The 10,733-nt window shown below is 43.7% G+C and overlaps 1 pseudogene; it reads left to right on the top strand.

The window, feature by feature from the left end:
• LOC105519511 overlaps nt 1-9,715 on the top strand; it is a 25,007-nt pseudogene extending 15,292 nt beyond the window's left edge.
• Nucleotides 9,716-10,733: the final 1,018 nt, after the last annotated feature.

Raw genomic sequence — 10,733 nt, 5'->3', positions numbered from 1 at the left:
TCTAAGGTTATTTGCTGTTCTTTACTATGCACACATATCTGTTCTAACATTTCCTATTATTTCTTCAGGATAAATTCCTACTAAATGTGGACTTCCTGGGTAGAAGGCTATGCACACTTTGCATTGTGATACATAACAGCAGCTATCTGGAATGAGTGCATCAATGTTTATTTAGGCTGAGAGGACATACCTCCCTTCATCTGCACCAGCACCAAGAATTACCATCATCCTTATCATTCGCATTCCACAACAGGAGATGCCCAAATAATAAGATTACCAAGAGAAGGAACAGCAGAAGTCATCATAACATGATACCGTATATTCAACTTTACCAAATCACTTCAAATCCATAAAGGTCTAAACTGGGTCTAGGCCGGGTGCGGTAGCTCACACCTGTAACCCCAACACTTCAGGAGGCCAAGGCAGGAGGATCACTTGAGCCCAGGAGTTCAAACCAGCCTGAGCAACATAGTGAGACTTCATCTCTACAAAAAGAAAAAACAAATTTAATTGACCAGGTGTGGTGATATATGCCTATAGTCCCAGTTACTCAGGAGGCTAAAGGAGGAGGATTGCTTGAACCTGAGAGGTCATGCTGCAGTAAGCATGATTGCACTACTGCACTCCAGCCTGGGTGACAAAGTGAGACCCTGTCTCCAAAAAAATAAAAAAATTCTGTCTAAATTATATTGCCAACATAATCATTAAAAAATACTGTCTTAGTCTGCTCAGGCTGCCATAAAGCCATAGACTGAGTGGCTTAAACAACAGAAATTTATTTTATGTTTATTTTACGGGTTTTTTTACTATTATTATTTAAATAAAAAATAAACAAATAGAGACAAAGTCTCACTATGTTGCCCAGGCTGGTCTGAAACTCCTGTGCTCAAGTGATCCTCTCACCTCAGCCTCCCGAAGTGCTAGGACTACAGGCATGAGTCACCATGCCCGGCCACAACAGAAATCTATTTCTTGAACTTCTGGAGGCTAAAAGTCTAAGATCAAGGTACCAGCAAGGTAGGTTTCATTCTGAGGCTTTTTCTCATGGCTTATAGGCAGCTGCCATCCTGCTGTGTGCTCACATGGGGAGAGAAAAAGCAAACATTCTGATGTCTCTTCTTCTAAGGACACTAATCCCATATGAGGGCTCCCACACTCATGACTTCATCTAACCTTAATTACCTCCTACAGACCCCACTTCCAAATACCATCACACTGGGACTTAGGGCTTCAACATATGAAGGGGGGTGGCGGGGCTCAAATACTCAGTCCATAACAAATGGTATCTACTTTTGCTCAGAATTGTATTTATTTAATGACTAGTAAAACTGAACATTTTGTTTACTGCACATTTATTTTTTCTTTTTTTTCTTTTAAAAATGGTCTGCTCTGATTCCATGTCTGAAACAGAAAGTATACAGGATGAACCTGAAACATCTCATCATACCATAAAGCAAGGAAGTTCTGAGATTACTAGAGATACATCAGAAGGACTCAGGGGCCAACCTAAATAAGCCTCCACTGCCCAAAGAGGGGGCAAGTTGAGCATCAAAAGGACAGTAACTGCAATGGACTGAAACACACCACATATGCTAAAATAGGCGTTCATAATGTTATGCAAAAAAATTAAAAACCCTCATCCACCACCACCAGAGGATGCTAGGGGGCCAAATCATAACTTTCAAAACTGGTAAATCAAGGGAAATAATCAGACACTTTTCACACCCTTTCTATACACTCTATACCTCAAGGTAACCAAATAATTGACAAAGGAGAATTTCTACACACACACACACACACACACAAATATATATTTCAGCTAATAACTAAATGATAGGATGTAACCATATTGTAATCCCTCCTGAACTCATGGACCAAGTTAACATTCAAGAATGGTTGCTAATTCACAAAAAGAAAGAAATCAGACTTCCTGATGAAAATAATCCTGCCCTCACAAAAAAATAAAATTGGATTCTTTTGATTAAGGCTCTACAACGAACTACCAATGTATCAGAAACATAAGAAATAAAAGAGCATGGCCGGGCGCGGTGACTCAAGCCTGTAATCCCAGCACTTTGGGAGGCCGAGACGGGTGGATCACGAGGTCAGGAGATCGAGACCATCCTGGCTAACATGGTGAAATCCCGTCTCTAGTAAAAAATACAAAAAACTAGCCAGGCGAGGTGGCGGGCACCTGTAGTCCCAGCTACTCGGGAGGCTGAGGCAGGAGAATGGCGTAAACCCGGGAGGCGGAGCTTGTAGTGAGCTGAGATCTGGCCATTGCACTCCAGCCTGGGCGACAGAGCGAGACGCCGTCTCAAAAAAAAAAAAAAAAGAAAGAAATATAAGAACGTATTTTACATTACAAGGACGCAAAGAGTAAAATTCAATTTCTTCAATAAAAACTTGCAAAGAAAAAAAAAGATAGAGAACCTATAAGTTAAAAGAGATTTTAAACCATCCAATTGCAATGTATGGACCTTATTTGGATCTTAATTCAAACAATCATACATATATAAATATATATGACATGATGTAAACACACAGACACGTACACGCCCACACACACACACACACACACACACACACACAAATATATACTGCATTGACTGGATATTTGATGATACTAAGAAAAAAATTTTTAAGGTAAGATAATAGTATTGTAAGTATTTTAAGGGGTCTTCTCCTTTTAGAGACATATACTAAAATATTTACAGACAAAATTATCTCTAAATTTGTCTCTACTAAAAACAGCAAAAAAATTAGCCGGGTGTTGTGGCGGGCACCTGTAATCCCAGCTACTTGGGAAGCTGAGGCAAAGAGAATTGCTTGAACCCGGGAGGTGGAGGTTGCAGTGAGCCGAGATCGTGCCACTGCACTCCAGCCTGGGTGACAGTGAGCAGCGGGGTGGAGTTTCGGTGCCTGCACTTTTGAGTGAAGCGAACTGGTAAGGCCAGAACGGCAACTTCATGAGCGCTCTCAAGACTGTCAATAAGATACTGCAGATCAACAAAGATGATGTAACTGGCGTGCACTGTAAAGTGGTATGCCTTATCCAGACTGGAAGTTTCAGGGAAGCCCTGAATGTCATCAATACTTGCACCAAACTGTTAGCCAATAACTCTCTCTCCTCTGAAAAGGTGTACTGCAAGTACAGGCTGAACAGAATTGAGAATGCCTTGAAGACAATAGAAAGTGCCAACCAGCAGAGAGACAAACTGAAGGAGCTTTATGGACAAGTGTTATACCGTTTGGAATGCTATGATGAATGCTTAGCAGCATAAAGAGATCTCATCTGAAACTCCCACGATGATTATGATGAGGAGAGGAAAACAAACCCTTCAGCATTTGTTGCAGCTCAAAGCAATTGGGAAAAAGTGGCTCCAGAGAGCCTGGGCTTCCAAGAAGGCACACATGAGCTGTGCTACAACACTGCATGCGCACTGATCCACGGCCAGCTGAACCAGGCCATGAAAATCCTACAAAAAGCTGAAGGTCTTTGCCACCATTCATTATCAGAAGACACTGATGGGACTGAGGAAGACCCACAGGCAGGACTGGCCATCATTCATGGTCAGATGGCCTATATCCTACAGCTTCAGGTCAAACAGAGGCGGCTTTGCAACTTTACAATCAAATAATAAAACTAAAACCAACCGATGTGGGGTGACTAACTGTAATTGCAAATAACATCATTACCATTAACAAGGACCAAAATGTCTTTGACTCCAAGAAGAAAGTGAAATTAACCAACGCAGAAAGAGTAGAGTTTAAGCTTTCCAGGAAACAACTACAAGCTATAGAATTTTACAAAGCTGGCTGGGCGCGGTGGCTCATGCCTGTAACCCCAGCACTTTGGGAGGCAGAGGCAGGCGGATCACAAGGTCAGGAGTTCGAGACCAGCCTGGCCAATATGGTGAAACCCCGTCTCTACTAAAAATACAAAAATTAGCTGGGCATGGTGGCGCATGCCTGTAGTCCCAGCTACTCGGGAGGCTGAGGCAGAAGAATCGCTTGAACCGGGGAGGTAAAGGTTGCAATGAGCCGAGGTCACACCACTGCACTCCAGCTTGGGTGACAGAGCGAGACAACGTCTCCAAAAAAAAAAAAAAAAAAAAAGAAAAGAAAAGAATTTAACAAGGCATTACTTGCTATGTACACAAACCAGGCCAAACAATGCCTCAAAATATCCGCCTGTTTACAGTCCCACAGTCCCAAGCATCTCTTACCTGTGTTAATCCAAGCCGCCCAGCTCTGTGTGAAAAGCAGCACACAAAAGCAATAGAGTTGCTTCAGGAATTTTCAGATTAGCATCAAGAAAATGCAGTTGAAATTAAGCTGACCATAGCACAGATGAAAATTTCTCAGGAGAATATTTCTTAGCATGTCTAATATTGAGAAGCATAGAGGAGTTAAAGTAGAAACCAGGCATGGTGTCTGCATTAGCGACCATGTATAGCCACAAAGATATTAATAGTACCATTGATGTCTTCACACAAGCTATCCGGTGGTATCAAAACCATCAGCCCAAATCTCCTGCTCATTTGTCCTTGATAAAAGAAGCTGCAAACTTCAAGCTCAAATATGGGCAGGAGGAGGAGGCAATTAGTGACCTAGAACAGCTATGGAAATAAAATCCAAAAGATATTCACACCCTGGCACAGCTTATTTCTGCTTACTCACTTGTAGATCCAGAGAAAGGCAAAGCTCTTAGTAAACACTTGCCATCATCAGATAGTATGTCTCTAAAAGTAGATGTTGAGGCTCTTGAAAATTCTCCTGGTGCTACGTACATTTGGAAGGGTGGAAAAGTTACTAGAGATAGTCAACCAAAGGAACAAGGAAAGGGGGATTTGAAAAAGAAAAAGAAGGGAAAATTGCCTAAGAATTATGACCCAAAAGTTACCCCAGATCCAGAAAGATGGCTGCCAATGCGAGAATGTTCTTTCTATCTGGGGAAGAAGGAAAGGTAAAAAGAAGGATCAGATTGGAAAAGGGACCCAGGGAGCAACTGCAGGAGCTTCATCTGAACTGGATGCCAGTAAAACTGTGAGCAGCCCACCCACCTCCCCAGGACCTGGCAGTGCAGCAACACTATCTGCCTCTACAAGTAACATCATACCCCCAAGACACCAGAAACCTGCAGGGGCTCCAGCAACAAAAAAGAAACAGCAGGTTGGGCGCGGTGGCTCACGCCTGTAATCCCAGCACTTTGGGAGGCCGAGGCAGGTGGATCACGAGGTCAGGAGATCGAGACCATCCTGGCTAACACAGTGAAACCCTGTCTCCACTAAAAATACAAAAAATTAGCAGGGTGTGGTGGCGGACACCTGTAGTCCCAGCTACTCAGGAGACTGAGGCAGGAGAATAGCATGTACCCAGGAGGCAGAGCTTGCAGTGAACTGAGATCCGGCCACTGCACTCCAGCCTGGGCGACAGGAGCGAGACTCCGTCTCAAAAAAAAAAAAAAAAAAAGGAATATAATAAAGGTAAACACAGCAAGAAGCACAGAACTTCTCCCTCTTCATCTCCATATTTTCATAAATAATTTCTTGTGTTTCAAATGGGAAACATCTTCCTCAAAGTCTGCCTAGTGAGATATGGTCTACCGGTTGCCTCATAGCTTTGTACAGATTATGAGGACTGAAAATACGCCCAGGTGTGGTGGCTCACGCCTGTAATCAATGCCAGCACTTTGGGAGGCTGAGGCAGATGGATCACGAGGTCAGGAGTTCAAGACCAATCTGGCCAACACAGTGAAACCCTGTCTCTACTAAACATACAAAAATTAGCTGGGTGTGGTGGCATGTACCTGTAGTCCCAGCTACTCAGGTGGCTGAGGCAGGAGAATCACTTGAACCTGGGAGGCGGAGGTTGCAGTGAGCCGAGATTGCACCACTGCACTCCAGCCTGGGCGACAGAGCAAGACTCCATCTCAAAAAAATAAAATAATAAAAGCAAATTAGCTGGGTGTGGTGGCATGTACCTGTAGTCCCAGCTACTCAGGTGGCTGAGGCAGGAGAATCACTTGAACCTGGGAGGCGGAGCTTGCAGTGAGCCGAGATGGGGCCATTGCACTCCAGCCTGGGCAATGGGGCAAGACCCTATCTCAAAAAAAAAAAAAAAAAGAAAACAACTGGGCATTTACCCATCTTGGTATCTGTTGTATCCTTTATCTGTGTGTGCTGATTTGATCTTTTTTCGGTTTCACAAACCTTATCTAAGGTTTTCCAGGATTTAAACAGAAACTACTTCTACATTTCAGTTAGAGTCTGAAGACACTTCTGTTCAAGTCCCACTTTAAATTATGTCTTAGGAGGCCATAGGTGACTGAAAGTGGAATCTTCTGAGCATTCCAAAATATCTGCTAAGAAATATCATGTGATAAAGAGGGACCTTTTTTTTTTTTTGAGACGGAGTCTCGCTCTGTCGCCCGGGCTGGAGTGCAGTGGCCGGATCTCAGCTCACTGCAAGCTCCGCCTCCCGGGTTTACACCATTCTCCTGCCTCAGCCTCCGGAGTAGCTGGGACTACAGGCGCCCGCCACCTCGCCCGGCTAGTTTTTTTTGTATTTTTTAGTAGAGACGGGGTTTCACAGTGTTAGCCAGGATGGTCTCGATCTCCTGACCTCGTGATCCGCCCATCTCGGCCTCCCAAAGTGCTGGGATTACAGGCTTGAGCCACCGCGCCCGGCCAAGAGGGACCTTCTTAATACACTGATGTTCTTCACTCAACTAAATGAATGGCCACAAGAAAAAAAAAGATTTCATGATAAAAAGTTGAAATGTAAAGAAAAAAGATCTGTTCATGTCCTTAGCCCATTTTTCTAATGAACTGTTCATCTTTTTCTCATTGATTTTTATGGCTCTATATAAATTGAGATGCTTAATATATGTTGCACATATTTTTCCAGTTTGTCATTTGTCTTTTTGCTCATGCCATTCTTCACTATACAGACACTGAAAATAATATACGCTGTAAAAACTGCTGTCAAATCTTTTACTTTATAGGTTTCCATTTGGTGTTAAGCTTAGAAAGACTTTTTCCATACTGGAATTCTATTAACATTTACCTATATTTCCCTTTAAGATTTACTGAATTTTAAAGGAGTTCTATAAATGAATATATCTTTCCATTCAGCGAAATATACCACCACTGTAACATTAGCTGGAATTAAAAACCACAACATCTGCATCAGCCACAATTTCAGAAAGATGTGCTATAAATGTCATCATCCATATAGAAGGGAAGTGATAGGACCCACCAAGGATTTAACACACTTATTGGTTTTATTCCCCATGGGTCCTTATTTTAAAGAGTTGCTATGCATTAAATAATAACTAATTTGTTTTAACTCATTTAATTAAATTTGTTTTAATAAAACAAGTGTTCTATAACTTCTAGTCAGAGTTCCTGATCATTGCCTCATGGTCTTTTCATTAAGGTCAAATACAAGGTTCCTGATCATCATGAAGTACCACAGTTACTAACACTTAGTATACAAAAATCTAGAACGTTTATCAACAAAGTGTGGTATATACATACAACGGAATATTATTCAGTTTTCAGAAGGATGGGAATTCGGCTGGGCGTGGTGGCTCATGCCTGTAAACCGGGCACTTCGGGAGGCCTAGCTGGGAGGACTGCTTGAGCCCAAGAGTTCAAGACCAGCCTGGGCAACATAGTGAGACCTTGTCTCTATAAACAACAGCAAGAACAAAAGGATGCAAATGCTGACACATGCTATAACATGGATGAACCTTGAGGACATCATGCTAAGTGAAATAAGCCAGTCATGAAAGGGCAATTACTGTGTGATTCCACTTATATGAGGTACCTAGAGTAGTCAAATTCGTAGAGATAGAAAATAGAGGGGTGGGTTCCAAGGGATGCAGAGAGGGGAAAACAAGTAGTTTGGGTTTAACAGGTCTGGAGTTTCAGTTTGGGAATCTGAACAAAGTTCTGGACAGAAGTGATGGCTGCATGACAACGTGAATGTACTTAATGCCACTGAACCATACACTTAAAATTTGTTTTTTTTTTCCTTTGAGACAGTTTCGCTGTGTCACCCAGGCTGGAGTGCAGTCGTACAACCTCTGCTCACTGCAACCTTACAGCAACCTCAGCCTCCCAGGTTCAAGCAATTCTTTCACCTCTGCCTCTCAGGTGGCTGGGATTACAGGTGTGTGCCACAATGACTGGTTAATTTTTGTATTTTTAGTACAGACAGGGTTTCACCACGTTGGTCGGGCTGGTCTTGAACTCCTGGCCTAAAGGGATCCACCTGCCCCAGCCTCCCAGAGTACTGGGATTATAGGCGTGAGACACCCCACCCAGCCAGGATGATAAATTTTATGGTATGCACCTTTTACCACAAAAAAATTAGTATGTTAGAATTTAGAAACTAAATTAACACTATCTCAGCCAAATTTTTAAAAACTGACATTTTAATTACATATTCCATGCAGTCTCAACTACAGACAAATGTACAATTTCTGTAAGGCTTTTGGTAATATTGAAATGCTTCACAGAATCCTAAACAGAAACCCATGCAGTAACTAAATCACAGCATTTCTTAAGAGGTTGTACTCAATGTTTAAATGCGTGTTACAAATCACATTCATAGTTGAGCCACTCTATCTTCACTCTCTCCAGGAATTGTTTGTTGATGCTGTAAATGAGTAGAAGAGATGAAGAAACATTCCCACCTAACTTAGCCATGCACATGGTAGCCACTCCACAAACCTTCCTGAATTTAGATACTGGAATCTATAGCAAAATCAAAAAGAAAACCTGGGCTTCCCACTGTACTATAAACTATCCAGTGAGAGGGCTGAAACTTTGCCTGACCCTCCTTTCATTACTCGCCATCTCAGCGTCAATGTTGGATGATTCCATTTAAAACAGGCTTCAGGTACCACACATTGCTTTATGGGTTAAAAATCTTTTTCTATTCAGAGTTTTGGTAGGTAAAAACCTGTGAATAACCAAACTAGCACTCTTAGAACTCCATATGCAAGGCTGAAAGGTAAATATGATTTAAATATGATTTATACACACAAACTTTCTAAATGAAGAGGACATTATTTTAAAATAAACAATAGTAAATGCATAAAGTTCGTATTTCTCAACCACGGGAAGCAATCATGACTTCCTAATCATCCTCCATGTATGAAAGTTCCATTGTGCTGAAAAAATTTTTCCCCATATTCCTCCCTCCAATTCAGCACTACGGACTTTAACTTTGGAAGCCAACACCTCCCCACATAATGTAAAAAACAAAACCAAAAATAAATAAACCTGCTACTTCCACAGCCCTAATACACAGCTCTTAAAATTCTTAAAGGAAATTCACATCGTCTAACAACTTTCATACAAATTAAGTACCATTCTTTCAACTGAGGAACTAAACATCAAATTTAGCTATTCACAATTTATTCGTATCAGCACTTCCATGCCAGTTATCTAACAAGGACTTCACTAGAAGACAGGACACTTGTGACTCTCCCATTCAGAACGTGGCTATCACTGCACAACGTGAGATGAGTGTGCCCATGGCCTCTCTGGATTGCAGCCTGGCTATGTGCAAGGGGCCCTATCACTTGTCATCCATCACAATCTCACACCCCAGCAATCTGGCGCTGCGGAGCCCGGGGAGAACTTTCCAGGACCACGGCACCATTCCCAGCGGGTTTGTCTGCAAGAACTTCAACTGAGAAATGGAGACCCCAGACACGGAGGAAGAGGCACAAAGGAAGGGACTCACACTCACCCCTACAACGGGTTTTTATGTTCTTCAAAACCTTCGAAATAACTTCCTCTGCGCTTTTTCATAAACCTGCCTATCGCAATGACTTAATGGCTATCCTTAAGGTGCTGAACTACTGTAAAACAAAAGAGGGGTGGGGGAGACCCCAAAGAGATCCAGAAGACAGTTCCTGGCGAGGAGAGTTGATTATCCCCGACGGGAAAGTCTTAAGAGACTTTCTGATGACAAGGGCAGTTCAGCAGGTAGAAGGAATAGGTCCCTAAAGGACATCAACCCCGGAGAGGGCCGTGTCACCCTTACTTCCTTCCACAAAGCCAGGCCACCCTCACCTTCCCACCCCTGAAGCGGTGTCGCCACAGGAAGAAGTAGACACCTTCCAGCTAATTATCCCAAGCGGGTCAAACTTTGGAATCGGCGTCCTGCTCTGTGTTGTGGAGCTCATGGCAAAGAGGAAGGGTTGGTGCTGGGAGCAGAATCTCCGTGATTTGCCAGAGGAAACAGCACAGACTCCAGACAGCAGAAGCGCCGGGATTTCCATGCAGCTGCCACGACAGGTGACCGGGCCCGCTCTGCAGACACCCGGCTTGCCCGGGGGCTTCGCGGAAGATGGGGCGGGCGGGCTGGGGAGACCGGCCCGGCAGGGGAGGTGGCAGCGCAGCCGGGGAAGCCGCTCGGGCCCGACGCCGGGGAGGAAGAGGAGGAGCGCAGCCCAGTCTCCCTGGGGAAACCGTTTTCAGGGATTTTCTGTCTCCACAATTAAGAAAAAAAAATGGCTCCAAGCCAAACGCCTCCCGATCTCACACACACACCACACGCACCACCCCACACGCACGCCCGCCCCGCGCTCAGCTTTCGCCCCATTTTCTCACACGCGGAGACAAAAGGCTCCCACAGCCAAGCAGCGGCCACGACCGCCGGGCCCGGGTCAGACGCCCCCTCGCGCCGCCCCCTCCCGAGACTCCCGC

Source organism: Colobus angolensis, unplaced genomic scaffold (genome assembly GCF_000951035.1).
Source record: "Colobus angolensis palliatus isolate OR3802 unplaced genomic scaffold, Cang.pa_1.0 Scaffold35, whole genome shotgun sequence".
In the NCBI taxonomy this organism is placed as follows: Eukaryota; Metazoa; Chordata; class Mammalia; order Primates; family Cercopithecidae; genus Colobus; species Colobus angolensis.
This window is presented reverse-complemented; position numbering and strand designations above follow the sequence as displayed.